This window comes from Palaemon carinicauda, chromosome 9 (assembly GCF_036898095.1).
Source record: "Palaemon carinicauda isolate YSFRI2023 chromosome 9, ASM3689809v2, whole genome shotgun sequence".
NCBI classification, from domain to species: Eukaryota; Metazoa; Arthropoda; class Malacostraca; order Decapoda; family Palaemonidae; genus Palaemon; species Palaemon carinicauda.
Window position 1 is genome coordinate 132,003,821 of NC_090733.1, and position 17,500 is coordinate 132,021,320.

The 17,500-nt window shown below is 37.4% G+C and overlaps 1 long non-coding RNA gene and 9 other non-coding genes across 10 annotated transcripts in view; 1 reads left to right on the forward strand and 9 right to left on the reverse strand.

Moving 5' to 3' along the window:
• LOC137646875 (uncharacterized) overlaps positions 1–17,500 on the forward strand; it is a 375,240-nt gene that overhangs the window by 356,722 nt on the left and 1,018 nt on the right. The gene's annotated exons all lie outside the window — the stretch shown is intronic.
• On the reverse strand, positions 531–602 carry TRNAE-UUC (transfer RNA glutamic acid (anticodon UUC)). The gene has a single exon. It is a non-coding gene; the product is annotated as a tRNA-Glu (tRNA).
• Positions 1,538–1,609, reverse strand: TRNAE-UUC (transfer RNA glutamic acid (anticodon UUC)). The gene has a single exon. It is a non-coding gene; the product is annotated as a tRNA-Glu (tRNA).
• Positions 3,781–3,852, reverse strand: TRNAE-UUC (transfer RNA glutamic acid (anticodon UUC)). Its single transcript has one exon. It is a non-coding gene; the product is annotated as a tRNA-Glu (tRNA).
• Positions 5,034–5,105, reverse strand: TRNAE-UUC (transfer RNA glutamic acid (anticodon UUC)). Its single transcript has one exon. It is a non-coding gene; the product is annotated as a tRNA-Glu (tRNA).
• Positions 6,031–6,102, reverse strand: TRNAE-UUC (transfer RNA glutamic acid (anticodon UUC)). Its single transcript has one exon. It is a non-coding gene; the product is annotated as a tRNA-Glu (tRNA).
• TRNAE-UUC (transfer RNA glutamic acid (anticodon UUC)) lies at positions 7,244–7,315 on the reverse strand. The gene has a single exon. It is a non-coding gene; the product is annotated as a tRNA-Glu (tRNA).
• TRNAE-UUC (transfer RNA glutamic acid (anticodon UUC)) lies at positions 8,475–8,546 on the reverse strand. Its single transcript has one exon. It is a non-coding gene; the product is annotated as a tRNA-Glu (tRNA).
• Positions 9,499–9,570, reverse strand: TRNAE-UUC (transfer RNA glutamic acid (anticodon UUC)). The gene has a single exon. It is a non-coding gene; the product is annotated as a tRNA-Glu (tRNA).
• On the reverse strand, positions 11,192–11,263 carry TRNAE-UUC (transfer RNA glutamic acid (anticodon UUC)). Its single transcript has one exon. It is a non-coding gene; the product is annotated as a tRNA-Glu (tRNA).

Below are 17,500 nucleotides of genomic sequence, written 5' to 3' on the forward strand. Positions count from 1 at the left end.
GGTCGAAACCAACCATGTCACGAGAGCCCATAAAAGAAATTGGAACCTGACCGCTACCAGCTGTCCGAGGATTTACCTGAACAGCAACTCCGACGAACATTGCATTTGTAATAAAGGGGTCTTTTGAACGAAGAACTGAAGAAACCCTGAAAATTAAAGGCTTGAAAATCTAGAAATATGTAGAAATTTCGAACGTCACCATTTGATTATTTTATTCGGTGATGGCAAAAGCATTTCTAGCTCTGCTCCCAGGATTTCAGTTTGTAAGCAGTCGACTCCTGCTACATTTTTATTGACATTTCACCTCTCGTTGTGTACTTTTGGGCTTTACTTGAGGGTCTACATACTATTCTCTTGGTCTCTTAGACTCTAGTTACACTAGCTATATATCGTACTACTTTTCCATCGTTCTTGCTTCTTTCCTTCCTTGATGTGCAACTCTTCTAACCAAGTAAATTGGTCTCTGAATTGGGTATATGGCCCAAATTCATATTTAATCCAGACATGCCAATATCCCTAATGAAAACATCTTCCCATGCCGGGAATCGAACCCGGGCCTCCTGGGTGAAAGCCAGGTATCCTAGCCACTAGACCACATGGGATTGATATTATGTAGAGAATATGTTGGTCAAACCCAAATGTTATAGCCATCGGACCAAATGGTATACATGTAAGAATGAATATATGGACAATAAATTATATATTGATTACAAGCAGTAGGAGGTTGGCCAAAGCACCAGCCACCCATTGATATACTACCGCTATAGTTGTGTGTTAAATGGCCAGATAGTATTACATTGCATCCCTTTCTGGTTATTTCTCATTTTGTGTTTGCATAAACATACTCCAAATAGTCTGGCCCATTCTTTACAGTTAACTGGAAAATTCATCTTCACCTAAGGCGGGAACTACTCCTCTGTAATTGTTCAGTGGCTACTTTCCACCTGGTAAGAGTAGAAGAGACATTAGTTATAGCAAGGAGCTCTTTTAGGAGGACACTCCAAAATCAAACCATTGGTCTCTGGTCTTGGGTAGTGCCATGGCCTCTGTACCATGGCTTTCCACTGTCTTGGATTAGTTTGCTTGATTGTGGATGCACTCAGGCACACTATTTTATCTGCTTTCTTATTTCCTTTCCTCACTATGCTATTTTCCTAGTTGGAGCCCTTGACCTTATAGCATCCTGCTTTCTCAACTAGGGATGTAACTTTTTTAGTAAAATTAATAATAGTAAATAGGTCCTTGTTCATCAAATGAAGAATGGGATGTGATGCAATGCTATGGTCATTTCACCTCTCGCAGTTTACTATTGGCCTTACTTGAGGGTTATGCAATATTCTTCTGGCCCCTACGACCAACCTGCACCTGCTCTTTTCTTCCTTCTTGTTGTGTAACCTCTTCTAAGCAAGGAGTTATTTCTAACATTACTTCATAGTGCAACTTCTGGGTTTATCCAAGTTTAATTTGGGCTCTGAATTAGGTTTGTGGCACAAATTCATACTTATCCACACATGCCAATATCCCCAACGAAAACATCTTCCCATGCCGGGAATCGAACCCGGGCCTCCTGGGTGAAAGCCAGGTATCCTAGCCACTAGACCACATGGGATTGATAATATGATGAGAATATGCTGGCCAAACCCAAATGTTATAGCCATCGGACCAAATTGTATACAGAAAAGAATGAATGTATGGAAAATAAATTATATACTGATTACAAGCATTAGGAGGTTGGCCAAGGCACCAGCCACCCATTGACATACTACCGCTAGAGTTATTGTGTCTGTCGATGGGCCAGATAGTACTACATTGCATCTCTCTCTGGTTACTACTCATATTTTGTTTGCATAAACATATTCCCATATAGTCTGGACTATTCTTTACACATTTTTCTCTTTCCTTATACCCCTGACAACACTAGTTAACCGAAAAATTCTTCTTCACTACTGGCGTTAATTACTGCTCTGTAATTGTTAGGTGGCTACTTTACGCCTGGTAATGGTAGAAGAGAGACATTAGCTATGGTAAGGATCTCTTCTAGGAGAAGGTCACTCCAAAATCACACCTTTGGTCTCTAGTCTTGGATAGTGCCATGGCCTCTGCATCGTGGCCTTTCACTGTCTTAGGCTAGTTGTCTTTCTTGTGGATACACTCAGGCACACTATTCTATATGTTATTTTATTTCCTATTTCCTTTTCTCCCTAGACTATTTTCCCTGTTGGAGCCCTTGACCTTATAGCATCCTGCTTTCTCAACAATGGATGTAGCTTTGCTAGTAAAATTAATAAAGATTAATTGATCCTTGGTCATCATATGAAGAATGGGCTATGATGCAATGCCAAGGTCATTTCACCTCTTGCAGTATACTATTGGCCTTACTTGAGGGTTTTGAAATATTCTCCGGGCTACTTTCCCTGTTGGAGCCATTGACCTTATAGCATCCTGCTTTCTTAACTAGAGCTATAGCTTAGCTAATAATATTGATAATAATAAATTGATCCATGGTCATCAAGTGAAAAATAGGATGTGATGCAATGCCATGGCCATTTCACCTCTCACAGTGTACTATCGGCCTTCCTTTCTTGAGGGTTATGTAATATTCTCCTGGCCCATACAACCTAGCTGCACTTGCTGTTTTCTTCCTTGTGCAACCTCCACTAACCAAGGAGTTGGTTCTAACATTACTTCATTGTGCAACTGTTGAATTTTGCTCAAGATTGACTTGGCCTCTGAAATATGTTTTTGGCCCAAATTCATACTTAATCCAGACATGCCAATATCGCTAATGAAAACATCTTCCCATGCCGGGAATCGAACCCGGGCTTCCTGGGTGAAAGCCAGGTATCCTAGCCACTAGACCACATGGGATTGATAATAAAAAAGAATATGTTGGTCAAACCCAAATGTTATAGCCATCGGATCAAATGGTATACATGTAAGAATGAATATATGGACAATAAATTATATATTGATTACAAGTAGTAGGAGGTTGGCCAAGGCACCAGTCACCCAATGATGTACTACCGCTATAGTTGTGTGTTAAATGGCCAGATAGTATTACATTGCATCCCTTTCTGGTTATGGCTCAATTTTTGGTTGCATAAACATTCACCAAATAGTCTGGCCTATGCTTTCCTGTTAACTGGAAAATTCATCTTCACTTAAGGCGTGAACTACTGCTCTGTAATTGTTAAGTGGCTACTTTCCACCTGGTAAGGGTAGAAGAGACATTAGTTATAGCAAGGAGCTCTTTTAGGTGAAGGACACTCCAAAACAAACCATTGGTCTCTAGTCTCTGTATCGTGGCTTTCCACTGTCTTGGATTAGTTCGCTTGCTTGTGGATACACTCAGGCACACTATTTTATCTGCTTTCTTATTTCCTTTCCTCACTATGCTATTTTCCTAGTTGGAGCCCTTGACCTTATAGCATCCTGCTTTCTCAACTAGGGATGTAACTTTTCTAGTAAAGTTAATAATAATAAATTGATCCTTGTTCATCAAATAAAGAATGGAATGTAATGCAATGCTATGATCACCTCTCGCAGTTTACTATTGGCCTTACTTGATGGTTATGCAATATTCTCCTAGCCCTACGACCAACCTGCACTTGCTCTTTTCTTCCTTCTTGTTGTGCAACCTCTTCTAACCAAGGAGTTATTTCTAACATTATTTCATAGTGCAACTGCTGGGTTTATCCAAGATTAACTTGGGCTCTGAATTAGGTTTGTGGCACAAATTCATACTTATCCACACATGCCAACATCCCCAATGAAAACATCTTCCCATGCCGGGAATCGAACCCGGGCCTCCTGGGTGAAAGCCAGGTATCCTAGCCACTAGACCACATGGGATTGATAATATGATGAGAATATGCTGGCCAAACCCAAATGTTATAGCCATCGGACCAAATTGTATACAGAAAAGAATGAATGTATGGAAAATAAATTATATACTGATTACAAGCATTAGGAGGTTGGCCAAGGCACCTGCCACCCATTGACATACTACCGCTAGAGTTATTGTGTCTGTCGATGGGCCAGGTAGTACTACATTGCATCTCTCTCTGGTTACTACTCATATTTTGTTTGCATAAACATATTCCCATATAGTCTGGACTATTCTTTACACATTTTTCTCTTTCCTTATACCCCTGACAACACTAGTTAACCGAAAAATTCACTACTGGCGTTAATTAATGCTCTGTAATTGTTAGGTAGCTACTTTACGCCTGGTAATGGTAGAAGAGAGACATTAGCTATGGTAAGGATCTCTTCTAGGAGAAGGACACTCCAAAATCACACCTTTGGTCTCTAGTCTTGGATAGTGCCATGGCCTCTGCATCGTGGCCTTTCACTGTTTTAGGCTAGTTGTCTTTCTTGTGGATACACTCAGGCACACTATTCTATATGTTTTCTTATTTCCTATTTCCTTTTCTCCCTAGACTATTTTCCCTGTTGGAGCCCTTGACCTTATAGCATCCTGCTTTCTCAACAATGGATGTAGCTTTGCTAGTAAAATTAATAAAGATAAATTGATCCTTGTTCATCATATGAAGAATGGGCTATGATGCAATGCCAAGGTCATTTCACCTCTTGCAGTATACTATTGGCCTTACTTGAGGGTTATGCAATAATCTCCGGGCTACTTTCCCTGTTGGAGCCATTGACCTTATAGCATCCTGCTTTCTCAACTAGAGCTATATCTTAGCTAATAATATTGATAATAATAAATTGATCCATGGTCATCAAGTGAAAAATAGGATGTGATGCAATGCCATGGCCATTTCACCTCTCACAGTGTACTATCGGCCTTCCTTTCTTGAGGGTTATGTAATATTCTCCTGGCCCATACAACCTAGCTGCACTTGCTTTTTTCTTCCTTGTGCAACCTCCACTAACCAATGAGTTGGTTCTAACATTACTTCATTGTGCAACTGTTGAATTTTGCTCAAGATTGACTTGGCCTCTGAAATAGGTTTTTGGCCCAAATTCTTACTTAATCCAGACATGCCAATATCGCTAATGAAAACATCTTCCCATGCCGGGAATCGAACCCGGGCCTCCTGGGTGAAAGCCAGGTATCCTAGCCACTAGACCACATGGGATTGATATTATGTAGAGAATATGTTGGTCAAACCCAAATGTTATAGCCATCGGACCAAATGGTATACATGTAAGAATGAATATTTGGACAATAAATTATATATTGATTACAAGTAGTAGGAGGTTGGCCAAGGCACCAGTCACCGAATGATATACTACCGCTATAGTTGTGTGTTAAATGGCCAGATAGTATTACATTGCATCCCTTTCTGGTTATGGCTCATTTTGTGTTTGCATAAACATTCACCAAATAGTCTGGCCTATGCTTTCCTGTTAACTGGAAAATTCATCTTCACTTAAGGCGTGAACTACTCCTCTGTAATTGTTAAGTGGCTACTTTGCACCTGGTAAGGGTAGAAGAGACATTAGTTATAGCAAGGAGCTCTTTTAGGTGAAGGACACTCCAAAACAAACCATTGGTCTCTAGCTTGGGTAGTGCCATGGCCTCTGTATCGTGGCTTTCCACTGTCTTGGATTAGTTGCTTGCTTGTGGATACACTCAGGCACACTATTTTATCTGCTTTCTTATTTCCTTTCCTCACTATGCCTTTTTCCCAGTTGGAGCCCTTGACCTTATAGCATCTTGCTTTCTCAACTAGGGATGTAACTTTTCTAGTAAAGTTAATAATAATAAATTGGTCCTTGTTCATCAAATGAAGGGAATGTAATGCAATGCTATGGTCACATCTCGCAGTTTACTATTGGCCTTACTTGAGGGTTATGCAATACTCTCCTAACCCTACGACCAACCTGCACTTGCTCTTTTCCTCCTTCTTGTTGTGTAACCTCTTCTAACCAAGGAGTTATTTCTAACATTACTTCATAGTGCAACTGCTGGGTTTATCCAAGTTTAACTTGGCTCTGAATTAGGTTTGTGGCACAAATTCATACTTATCCACACATGCCAATATCCCCTATGAAAACATCTTCCCATGCCGGGAATCGAACCCGGGCCTCCTGGGTGAAAGCCAGGTATCCTAGCCACTAGACCACATGGGATTGATAACATGATGAGAATATGTTGGTCAAACCCAAATATTATAGCCATCGAACCAAATTGTATACAGAGAAGAATGAATGTATGGAAAATAAATTATATATTGATTACAAGCAGTAGGAGGTTGGCCAAGGCACCCGCCACCCATTGACATACTACCGCTAGAGTTATTGTGTCTGTCGATGGGCCAGATTGTACTATATTGCATCTCTCTCTGGTTACTGCTCAATTTTTTTGTTTGCATAAACATATCCCATATAGTCTGGACTATTCTTTACACATTTTTCTCTTTCCTTATACCCCTGATAACACTAGTTAACTGAAAATTTCTTCTTCACTACTGCCGTTAATTACGCCTGGTAATGGTAGAAAAGAGACATTAGCTATGGTAAGGAGCTCTTCTAGGGCAAGGACACTCCAAAATCACACTTTTGGTCTCTAGTCTTGGGTAGTGCCATGGCCTCTGTATCATGGCCTTCCACTGTCTTAGGTTAGTTGTCTTGCTTGTGGATACACTCAGGCACACTATTCTATATGTTTTCTTATTTCCTATTTCCTTTTCTCCCTAGGCTATTTTCCCTGTTGAAGCCCTTGACCTTATAGCATCCTGCTTTCTCAACTATGGATGTAGCTTTGCTAGTTAACTCAATAAAAATAAATTGATCCTTGGTCATCATATGAAGAATGAGCTATGATGAAATGCCAAGGTCATATCACCTCTTGCAGTATACTATTGGCCTTACTTGAGCGTTATGCAATATTCTCCTGGCTACTTTTCCTGTTGGAACCATTGACCTTATAACATCCTGCTTTCTCAACTAGAGCTATAGCTTAGCTAATAATATTGATAATGATAAATTGATCCTTGGTCATCAAGTGAAAAATAGGATATGATGCAATGCCATGGTCATTTCACCTCTCACATTGTACTATCGGCCTTCCTTTCTTGAGGGTTATGTAATATTCTCCTGGCCCATACAACCTAGCTGCACTTGCCTTTTTCTTCCTTGTGCAACCTTTACTAACCAAGAAGTTGCTTCTAACATTACTTCATTGTGCAACTGTTGAGTTTTGCTCAATATTGACTTGGCCTCTGAAATAGGTTTTTGGGCCAAATTCGTCAATATCGCTAATGAAAACATCTTCCCATGCCGGGAATCGAACCCGGGCCTCCTGGGTGAAAGCCAGGTATCCTAGCCACTAGACCACATGGGATTGATAACTTGAAGAGAATATGTTGGTCAAACCCAAATATTATAGCCATCGAACCAAATTGTAAACAGAGAAGAATGAATGTATGGAAAATAAATAATATATTGATTACAAGCAGTAGGAGGTTGGCCAAGGCACCAGCCACCCATTGACATACAACCACTAGAGTATTGTGTCTGTCGACGGGCCAGATATTACTACATTGCATCTCTCTTTGGTTAATGCTCATTTTTTGTTTGCATAAACATACTCCCATATAGTCTGGACTATTCTTTACATATTTATCTCTTTCCGAAAAATTCATCTTCACTACTGGCGTTAATTACTGCTCTGTAATTGTTAAGTAGCTACTTTACGCTTGGTAATGGTAGAAGAGAGACACTAGCTATGGTAAGGAGCTCTTCTAGGGGAAGGACACTCCAAAGTCACACTTTTGGTCTCCAGTCTTTGGTAGTGCCATGGCCTCTGTATCATGGCCTTCCACTGTCTTAGGTTAGTTGTCTTGCTTGTGGATACACTCAGGCACACTATTCTATATGTTTTCTTATTTCCTATTTCCTTTTCTCCCTAGGCTATTTTCCCTGTTGAAGCCCTTGACCTTATAGCATCCTGCTTTCTCAACTATGGATGTAGCTTTGCTAGTTAACTTAATAAAAATAAATTGATCCTTGGTCATCATATGAAGAATGGGCTATGATGAAATGCCAAGGTCATATCACCTCTTGCAGTATACTATTGGCCTTACTTGAGCGTTATGCAATATTCTCCTGGCTACTTTTCCTGTTGGAACCATTGACCTTATAACATCCGGCTTTCTCAACTAGAGCTATAGCTTAGCTAATAATATTGATAATAATAAATTGATCCATGGTCATCAAGTGAAAAATAGGATATGATGCAATGCCATGGTCATTTCACCTCTCACAGTGTACTATCGGCCTTCCTTACTTGAGGGTTATGTAATATTCTCCTGGCCCATACAACCTAGCTGCACTTGCTTTTTTCTTCCTTGTGCAACCTCTATTAACCAAGGAGTTGCTTCTAACATTACTTCATTGTGCAACTGTTGAGTTTTGCTCAAGATTGACTTGGCCTCTGAAATATGTTTTTGGCCCAAATTCATACTTAATCCAGACATGCCAATATCGCTAATGAAAACATCTTCCCATGCCGGGAATCGAACCCGGGCCTCCTGGGTGAAAGCCAGGTATCCTAGCCACTAGACCACATGGGATTGATAACATGAAAAGAATATGTTGGTCAAACCCAAATGTTATAGCCATCGGACCAAATGGTATACATGTAAGAATGCATCTATGGACGATAAATTATATTTTAATTACAAGTAGTAGGAGGATGGCCAAGACCCCAGCCACCCATTGATATACTACTGCTAGAGTTATTGTGTCTGTTGACTGGCTAGATAGTACAACATTTCATCCCTCTCTCGTTACGGCTCACTTTTTGTTTGCATAAACATAAACCAAAAAGTGTGGCGCATTCTTTACACATATTTCTCTCTCCTCATACCCCTGGCAACACTAAGTTCACCAGAATATTTGACTTCATTAAAGGCATGAACTTACGCACTGTAGTTTAGTGGCTACTTCCCTCTGGGGTAAGGGTAGAAGAAATATTAGCTATAGTAAGGAGCTCTTAAAGGAGGACACTTTAAAATCACACCATTGGTCTATAGTCTTGGGTAGTTCCATAGCCTCTATACCATGGCCTTCCAGTCTTGGGTTAGTTCTTTTACTTGTGGATACACTCAGGCACACTATTCTGTCTGTCTTCTTATGTCCTTTCCTCACTAGGCTATTTTCCCTGTTGGAGCCTTTGACCTAATGGCATCCTACATTCTCAACTAGGGTTATAGCTTAGCCTGTACTATTGAAAATAATAAATTGGTCCATTGTCATCAAATGAAGAATAGGATATGGTGAAATGACTGGGAATATATACCTTACTTGAGAGGTAGGTAGTATTCTCTTGGCAACCATAACCTAGCTTTCTTTGCTCTTTTCTTCCTTGTTGTGCAACCTCCTCTAACCAAGGAGTTGCTTCAACATTACTTTATTGTGCAACTGTTGGGTTTTCCCCCAGTTTGACTTGGGCTCTGAAAGTAGGTTTGTGACCCAAATTCATACTTAATCTAGACATGCCAATACCCCCAATGGAAAACATTCTTCCCATGCCGGGAATCGAACCCGGGCCTCCTGGGTGAAAGCCAGGTATCCTAGCCACTAGACCACATGGGATTGATAACATGATGAGAATATGTTGGTAAAACCCTAATAGTATAGACATTGGACTAAATGGTTTTGCACATGTAAAATGAATGTATGGAAAATAGATTATATAATTATCACAAGCAGTAGTAAGTTGGCCAAGGCACTCCACATGAGTATTCCTTCTCTAATTTTAGGGCATCAATCTTATGCTTCCTTGTTGAAAGTCAGGTATCCTTGCCACTGGACCATGTGGAATGATTATGCCTCTCCTTTAGACCATTAATCTTATGCTTCCTTGGATTATTCCTTGGTGAAAGCCAGATATCCTAGCCACTAGACCAATCGGAATGAGTTTGCCTTCCCTTTCTGGGATTAATCTTGAGCATCTTGGTTAAATGAAGGTATCATAGCCACATGGAAGGAGTATGTCTTCTTTTTAAGACAGTAATATGCCTACTGGGTGAAAGCCAGGTATCCTGGTCACTGAACTATTTGGAGTGTGTATGCATCCCCGTATGTGCGTCAGTCTCATACTTGCTGATTGAAATCTAAGTATCCTAGCCACTAGATCACTTGGGATGCTTATGCCTTCCATTTAGAGCATCAATCTTATGCCTCTAAGGTACCATAGCCAATAGATCACATGTGATAGGTATGCCTTTGTCTTTTGGGCACCAGTCTTAGAGTTCCTGGGTGAAAGCCGGGTATCCTAGCTATTGGACCATATAGGATGAGAATGCTATCCCGTTATTGCATCAATATTATGCTTTCTGGGTGAAATCCAGGTATTCTTGCCACCGAACCACGTAGGATGAGTGTGCCATCCCTTTAGGGCATCTATCTTATGCTTCCTGGATGAAATTGAGGTATATTAGGTATAGCCATTGGATCACATGGGAATAGCTTGCCTTCCCTATGGAGCATCAATCTTATGCTTCATGTGTGAAAACCAGGTGTCCTAGCCATTGGACCATGCAGGATGAGGATGCTTTTCCTTTAGAGATTCAATCATATGCTTCGTGTGTGAAATCTAGGTATCCTAGCTATTGAACTACATGGGATGAGCACGCTTTCCTTTAAGGGCATCAGTCTTAAGCATCCTGGGTGAAATCTAGGTATCCTAGCCATTGAACCATGTGGAATGGATATGTCGTTCCTTTAGGGCATCAATTTTTTGCTGCATGGGGGAAATCCACGTATCCTAGCCATTGGACTGTTTTTGATAAACATATTTTCCTTAAGGGCATCAATCTTATGCTTCGTGGGTGAAATTCAGGTATCCTAGCCATTGAACCACATAGGATGAGTGTATGCCTTCCATTTAGGGCACCAATATTAGGCTTCGTGGGTGAAATCCAGATATCCTAGCCATTAGCCCCCCACATAGAATCAAATGCTATACTGAAAAGAATGATTATAAGTTTACAATTGAATCGACATTAACAAAATTCATACAATTGTAGAAGCATATGCTTCCATGGGCAACCAGTTTATATTAGAAAATTTAGTATAGATATAAAGGAAAATGTTATCTACATTTACCACAGAAAAAAGTTTTGGAAGCGGTGACACGTAAATTTATTGTATTGTGTTATTTACTTGTTCATCACTGTATTTCAACTTAATGTATATTCAATATGAAAACAATTTCCCATGCCGGGAATCGAACCCGGGCCTCCTGGGTGAAAGCCAGGTATCCTAGCCACTAGACCACATGGGAGTTGATTATCTGGGTTTTATATAAAATATTTCGGTTGTCAACGCAAATTTATTACAATTTTTCGAATTCAAGTAAAAAGTAATTGTATATAAAGCCATGTCCACTCACGTTGATTCTTGCATTGTAAGGTTACAGAAATAAGAGACAGGCGATAAGCTGCTTGAAACTGAATTGCAGAAGGATAAATGAAGTATAGCCAGATAGGCCTCCATGATTTCATTATAAGGATGGGGAATCGTAAGTAAATCTGGCTAAGGGGGATCATTATGTTGGAAAGCAGAGTACAAAAGGAGAGGGCAAACATTGGTCGTAACCCTTTGAAAATATTTCGTAAGATATGAGTTGCAATTTTTGCAAGTTGATATGATTAATGAAACTTTCGGTATTGAAGTAAATTTAGAATTTTATCTTTAAAAAGGGGGACCCATAATTGCAAAATTATGCAATTTTTCCCTCTAAAAACAATATTAGAATTATTATTATCGTTGCTTTTGTTTGAAAAGTAATTTTTTTTTAATATGCAAATAATTAACTTCCCATATATATGTGTATATATATATATATATATATATATATATATATATATATATATATATATATATATATATATATATATACACAGTATATATATATATATATATATACACAGTATATATATATATAATATATATATATATATATATATATATATATATATTTTGTTTTTTACACATGCAAAGATTTTTTTTGTAACCCTCGAAATACCATGAATTTGAGGTTATCAACAATAGTCTGCTGACGTTAACGTTTTTAATCTTAAAAAACTAATTGTTTGCCGGAAAGTAATTTCCAGGTTTTCCCATGATAGAAGATCAAGCAGATTATGGACTGATATCCTCAGCGTCTCCGACGGAAACCGATTGTTTTTCTCGTATGTTACCATACGATGGTCTTCGTGTGATCTGTCAAAATAGTGTTCCAATTTCGTCAAATTTGAGGTTCAATGCAATTATGCAACTGCTAAATGCTCTCTCTCTCTCTCTCTCTCTCTCTCTCTCTCTCTCTCTCTCTCTCTCTCTCTCTCTCTCTCTCTCTCTCTCTCTGACAGACACATACACGCAAGTTCATACCTCTAAAATCACACTCGAACAGAGCTTTGAGAAAATATGAATAGCACTTTTAAATTGTTGATATCCTGAGGGTACTTGACTTTCCTAAGGACTTTGTCAATCAAGCTTATAAAGTAGCTTATCATTTGACAGTTTGAAGAGTAAACGTATGATAACCTTACTGCATAACATGTCATTAGTTTGGATCAGAATGATAGTTGCTAAAGGTTTACATTGTAAACTTAACCAACCATACTGGGTCTTTTTCTGTAGGTAGGAATTTCCCGAGATAAGTGAAAATGTAGAGCTTCGTGTTGAAAAATCGTATTGGAAACTGTTCAGGCTCTTGGAAATTCATACCTATTAAAACATTTTCAATTATTCTGATACGGAACAGGAATTTATAATACTGTAGCACATCTATTATAATTTACCTACAATTCATTATGTAGGATATGTATCACATGATAACTAATTTTAGACTTCCATATATTGACTTGAGTTTAGGAAAAGTTCTTAAATATAATCTGTAATAGAATACAAAGAACAATATTTCTATAAAATATGGGGGAGAAAATAAGACCAATGTTGCAAAGCTTTCATAAGACTATTTGTACAGCATAATAGTACCTATTTCTTCAGCTTTCACTTTCAGTTGCCCCTCCTGGAATTTGACTCAGAATAGTCTGGTGTGTTTCTGAGCCGCCTCTGCCAGTATTTGGAATCATGCAGGTACTTGTTTCTTGGAAGGTTACAGTCTCCCATTCTTGAAAAAAACAGGTCTACAATTTTCTTTTAGGTTAATCCCCCTTCTTCATCCTTTCTTTATTTACCATCAATCTGGTCTGGCCAAGCTAAAGACAATTGTTTGCTCGATGTACCGGTCTATGCGTCATATTCCAGTGAGATTTGAAAGACGTTTTAAATAACTGCATACAGGTGTTATCGAGTTGACAGGTGACGATGATTTACTTCAAGAATTAATTCTTACTCTGATATATCGAGCAGATTTTTTTTATCAACCGTAACGATAGAGCTAAAAGAAAGATAAAGCAGATTGTGCATCATTGAAAGATAGATATATCGCTGCTCTTCACAAGCGCCTTCCTTCCTCCCTCCCTCCCTCCCTCCCTCCCTCCTGTCCTTCCATTTTGTTGTCTACCTCTTCTAACCATTACTTCATGGTACAATTGGCCACAATTTTTCCGGTACAGCTCATGGGAAGATAAGGACACTATTGGCAGCTTTACCTTGTAGCAGGTAACGCTGTTTACCAAAAGAGAAACTGTTGGCAACGCTGCCTGTAAAACAAAGTCCCTGAGCTTCTAAAAACGTGATCGTTAAAATGGTTTTAGAACTAATTTTCCGAAGTTCTGTATAGAATATTGTTATTTGTTTAACAGCTCATCCCATGAAGTGTACCGGAATTAAGGAAGCCAGCTGTACAAACTCTGCGCTGAATGAAGGCCGTCTCAAATGTATTCGAGACAGCCTTGGCTAAATCCCCTTCTCTATCCCAGCAACCGAGTCATGAGACACCAGATCCATATATTGTATTAAAATACAAGGAAAAGAAAACTGCTATTTTTCACTTTCACATCTTGAAAAGCTTTTTTTCACATTTGGTTAGAACCATCATCTCAAAAGACTATGTAAAGAAAGCCTGAATCCTAAATTTCCTTCAAAGGATCCTGGGAAATTGCATTCAATGTAATTGTAGAATGTTAATTTTCCTTTGAAACGAGAATGGCTTCATGCATTCTTTTCCCAGCCTTTTCTCAAATACTTTGAGGCGACTAAGGATTATGAAGAAGAATCCGAAATGTAAAAAGTGTATTTTTACTCTTTTTATTCTTATTTTTGACGACACACATATATATTTATATTCAGGAATGTACAGTATATGTATGTATATATATGTATATATATATATATATATATATATATATATATATACACACAATGTATATATACAGTATAATCTTTCTGGGAAGGGTGTGGGATAGTTAAATCTCTGTGTGTTTGTGCATATCTGTCTAAATATTAACCAGTCATCTTTAACGGGTGGCTTACGCTAATAACGTCATATGGAACACAACGGAATTCTTGTAAACAGGAAAGAAACTCTTTCTGTAAAGTCTTCTACTAAATCAAATCACCATTTGAGCGTCACCGCTGAAGCTCATCCCTAACGACAAACAACAAATGTGACCATTTACGGGAACGTGGTTGATGAATTGCGTCTATTTATGGTCGCCCATGTCATAAAATTTATGGTCCTGCGCATCCAGAAATGGGTGTTTTGTTTGCCCTCGTCTAAGATTTGAGTATCCATCATATTCTGCCAAACTAGTTTCTTTATGGTAGATATCTGATATTTATTTGACTGTTTACGATCTGATTCTATAGAATTTTTGGAAGATTTGTTCCCCATTTATTAGTTTTTTTTTTTTTTTTTTTTTTTTTTTTTGTTACTAAACGATAATTTGATTGTTTATTATCGTTTATTTATTTCCTTGCCTCCTTTCCTCACTAGTCTATTTTTTCCTGTTGGGCCCCTTGGGCTTATGCTTTTCCAATTAAGGTTATAGCTTAGCTTGTAATAATAATGATAATAATAATAATAATAATAATAATAATAATAATAACCTTAGATATCAGGATGCCAGTAAACTCCAAATCAATCAATCAATCCCAATAAAGTAAATAAGCAAAGACGTATTAAGTTTATTTAATGAATTAATTTATTAAATTCGTGCGGGTTTTGCACCATTTAACCCTCAAGTTTTCTCAGAAAGATTAATTCAAAATTAAGGCCGATTTTACAGCCGCAGAGTCAGACCAGTATGCTAAACGACATCGAGCTGAAATACAAAAGAAAGCCTAATGGCGTAAGGGAATTGTTAATAAATGCAGAAGGCAGATGAACGATAATAATGAGAGTGCATTATTTTCTGGGGCAATGGAATATATTGCGGTAATAGCTGGATTTCCTATTCACGGTGGGGTGTATGGGAAAGGGTAAACCAAGCTTATTCTGTAATGAGATTCTTGATTTTTTTTATTATTATTAATATTTATTTAGCTATTTTAGTATATATTTCTATATGATAATGCGTTTTAGTGTATCCTTATTGTATTGAATAGATTTATTTTCCGCACTTAACTTTTTCACCTTGGTACTCTAAAGTTAATGACTTTTGTGAGTTAAGTTTGAGAAATTATTATCAATATTATTATTACTTGCTAAGCTACAACCCTAGTTGGAAAAACAGGATGCTATAAGCCCAGGAGCCCCAACAGGGAAAATAGCCTAGTGAGGAAAGGAAACAAGGAAAAATAAAATATTTTAAGGACAGTAACAACATTAAAACAAATATTTCCTATATAAATTATAAAAACTTTAACAAAACAAGAAGATAAATTTGATAGAATAGTGTGCCCGAGTGTACACTCAAGCAAGAGGGTTATCTTGGAGTTTACGTAAGCAAGAATTGTTAACTTCTTCCATAAGGCTTAGTTAGTAATTGTCAAGCTTTCGGAAATCTGTTCATAATTGGAATCAAGTGTTGGAATATATGTATGAAACTTATCCTCTTTGTGTTAATTATATGGTGAAAAATCTGATCATAACATTTTCCCTAAAAATATTGTCTTGTTGAAAAAGTATATGGATTCATGGTGCTAAGTATTATTAATAATGTTGGAATACACTGTTACTATAAAAAAGGGAAACCTTTTTAACAGTTTTAATTACCGTTACTATAAAAAAGAGAAACCTTTTTAACAGTTTTAATTACCAGAAAAGATAAAATTCTTTTTATCATTATTCGTGATTGTGGCTAAATTTGTAAAATGGAAACAAAATAAAGAGTGAGAGGGAATTAGAAAAGTTCATATCAATATTTTGAAGGGTTAATATCGCAAGCAAAAAGGAAAAATGTCACTGCAACATACCCATTTAGTGCCCAAGCAAAATTATAAAATATCAAAACCACATAGATTAATTTCCGTATCGTGTAGGATTACAAGGAAAATTTCATAACAATCTAACATAACATCAGAGTCCATACCGTTTACAGATACAAAGAAGAGGGAAATGTTACCAGTCACTATTGTCCATATTGTGTAAAGAAGGCTCGTATGTGAAAATATCAAAGGTACATAACTGATTAAGTGTCCATATCATGTAAGATTATTATTATTATTATTATTATTATTATTATTATTATTATTATTATTATTATTATTATTACTTGCTAAGCTACAACTCTAGTTTAAAAGTAGAATGTGTAAATAAGCCCAGGGGCTCCAACAGGGAAAATAGCTCAGTGAGGAAAAAACAAGGAAAAATCAAATATTTTAAGAAGATTAACATTTAAATTAAAAATCTCATATAAATTATAAAAATAAGGGAAATGGGGAAATATCAATGCCACGTAACTAATATTTGACCATAGTGTGTACCAATACAGGGAAAATTAAAAATGATCAATGCTACATAATATAATTTCCATATTACTTGGAAATACAAGAAGAAAATACTTATGCCACTGAAGAGGTCAGTGTCCTTATTGCGCAAATGTCAAGCAATATGGTTCAACATTAAAGCCACATAACAGAATAGTGTCAATGTTGTGTCTGACTATAATGAAAACGGAATTATATTAAAGCTACATAAGACTCGTAGATTAGTGTCCTTAACGTGCCGTAGCACAAGGAAAACGGAAAATATTATTAAAGCCACATAACAGATTAGTGCAGCACATGTCACGTAGAAATACAAGGAACTAGACTAAGGACCAATGCCACATAACAAACTGTGTGAGAAGACATGCAGTATGGATAAACACCACCAGTAACATGAGAGATCAGTGTCTATTTTGTGTAGAAATATAATAAAAAAAATACAAATGCCACATAACAGGTTAGTGTGCATGTTGAATAAGATGGGCAAAATGAAAAGCCATTAAGGCCAGCCAACAGATAAGAGTCTATTTATTTATTTATTTATTTATTTATTTATTTTTTTTTAAGAGGATAAATGTTTTTAGCAATTGTAAAGGTTTTGATAGAGAGATTTATGTTTTGGCAGAAAAAGTTCTATGGCATTTTATCAGACTCTGAAAGTTTCTGTTTTAATGATTTT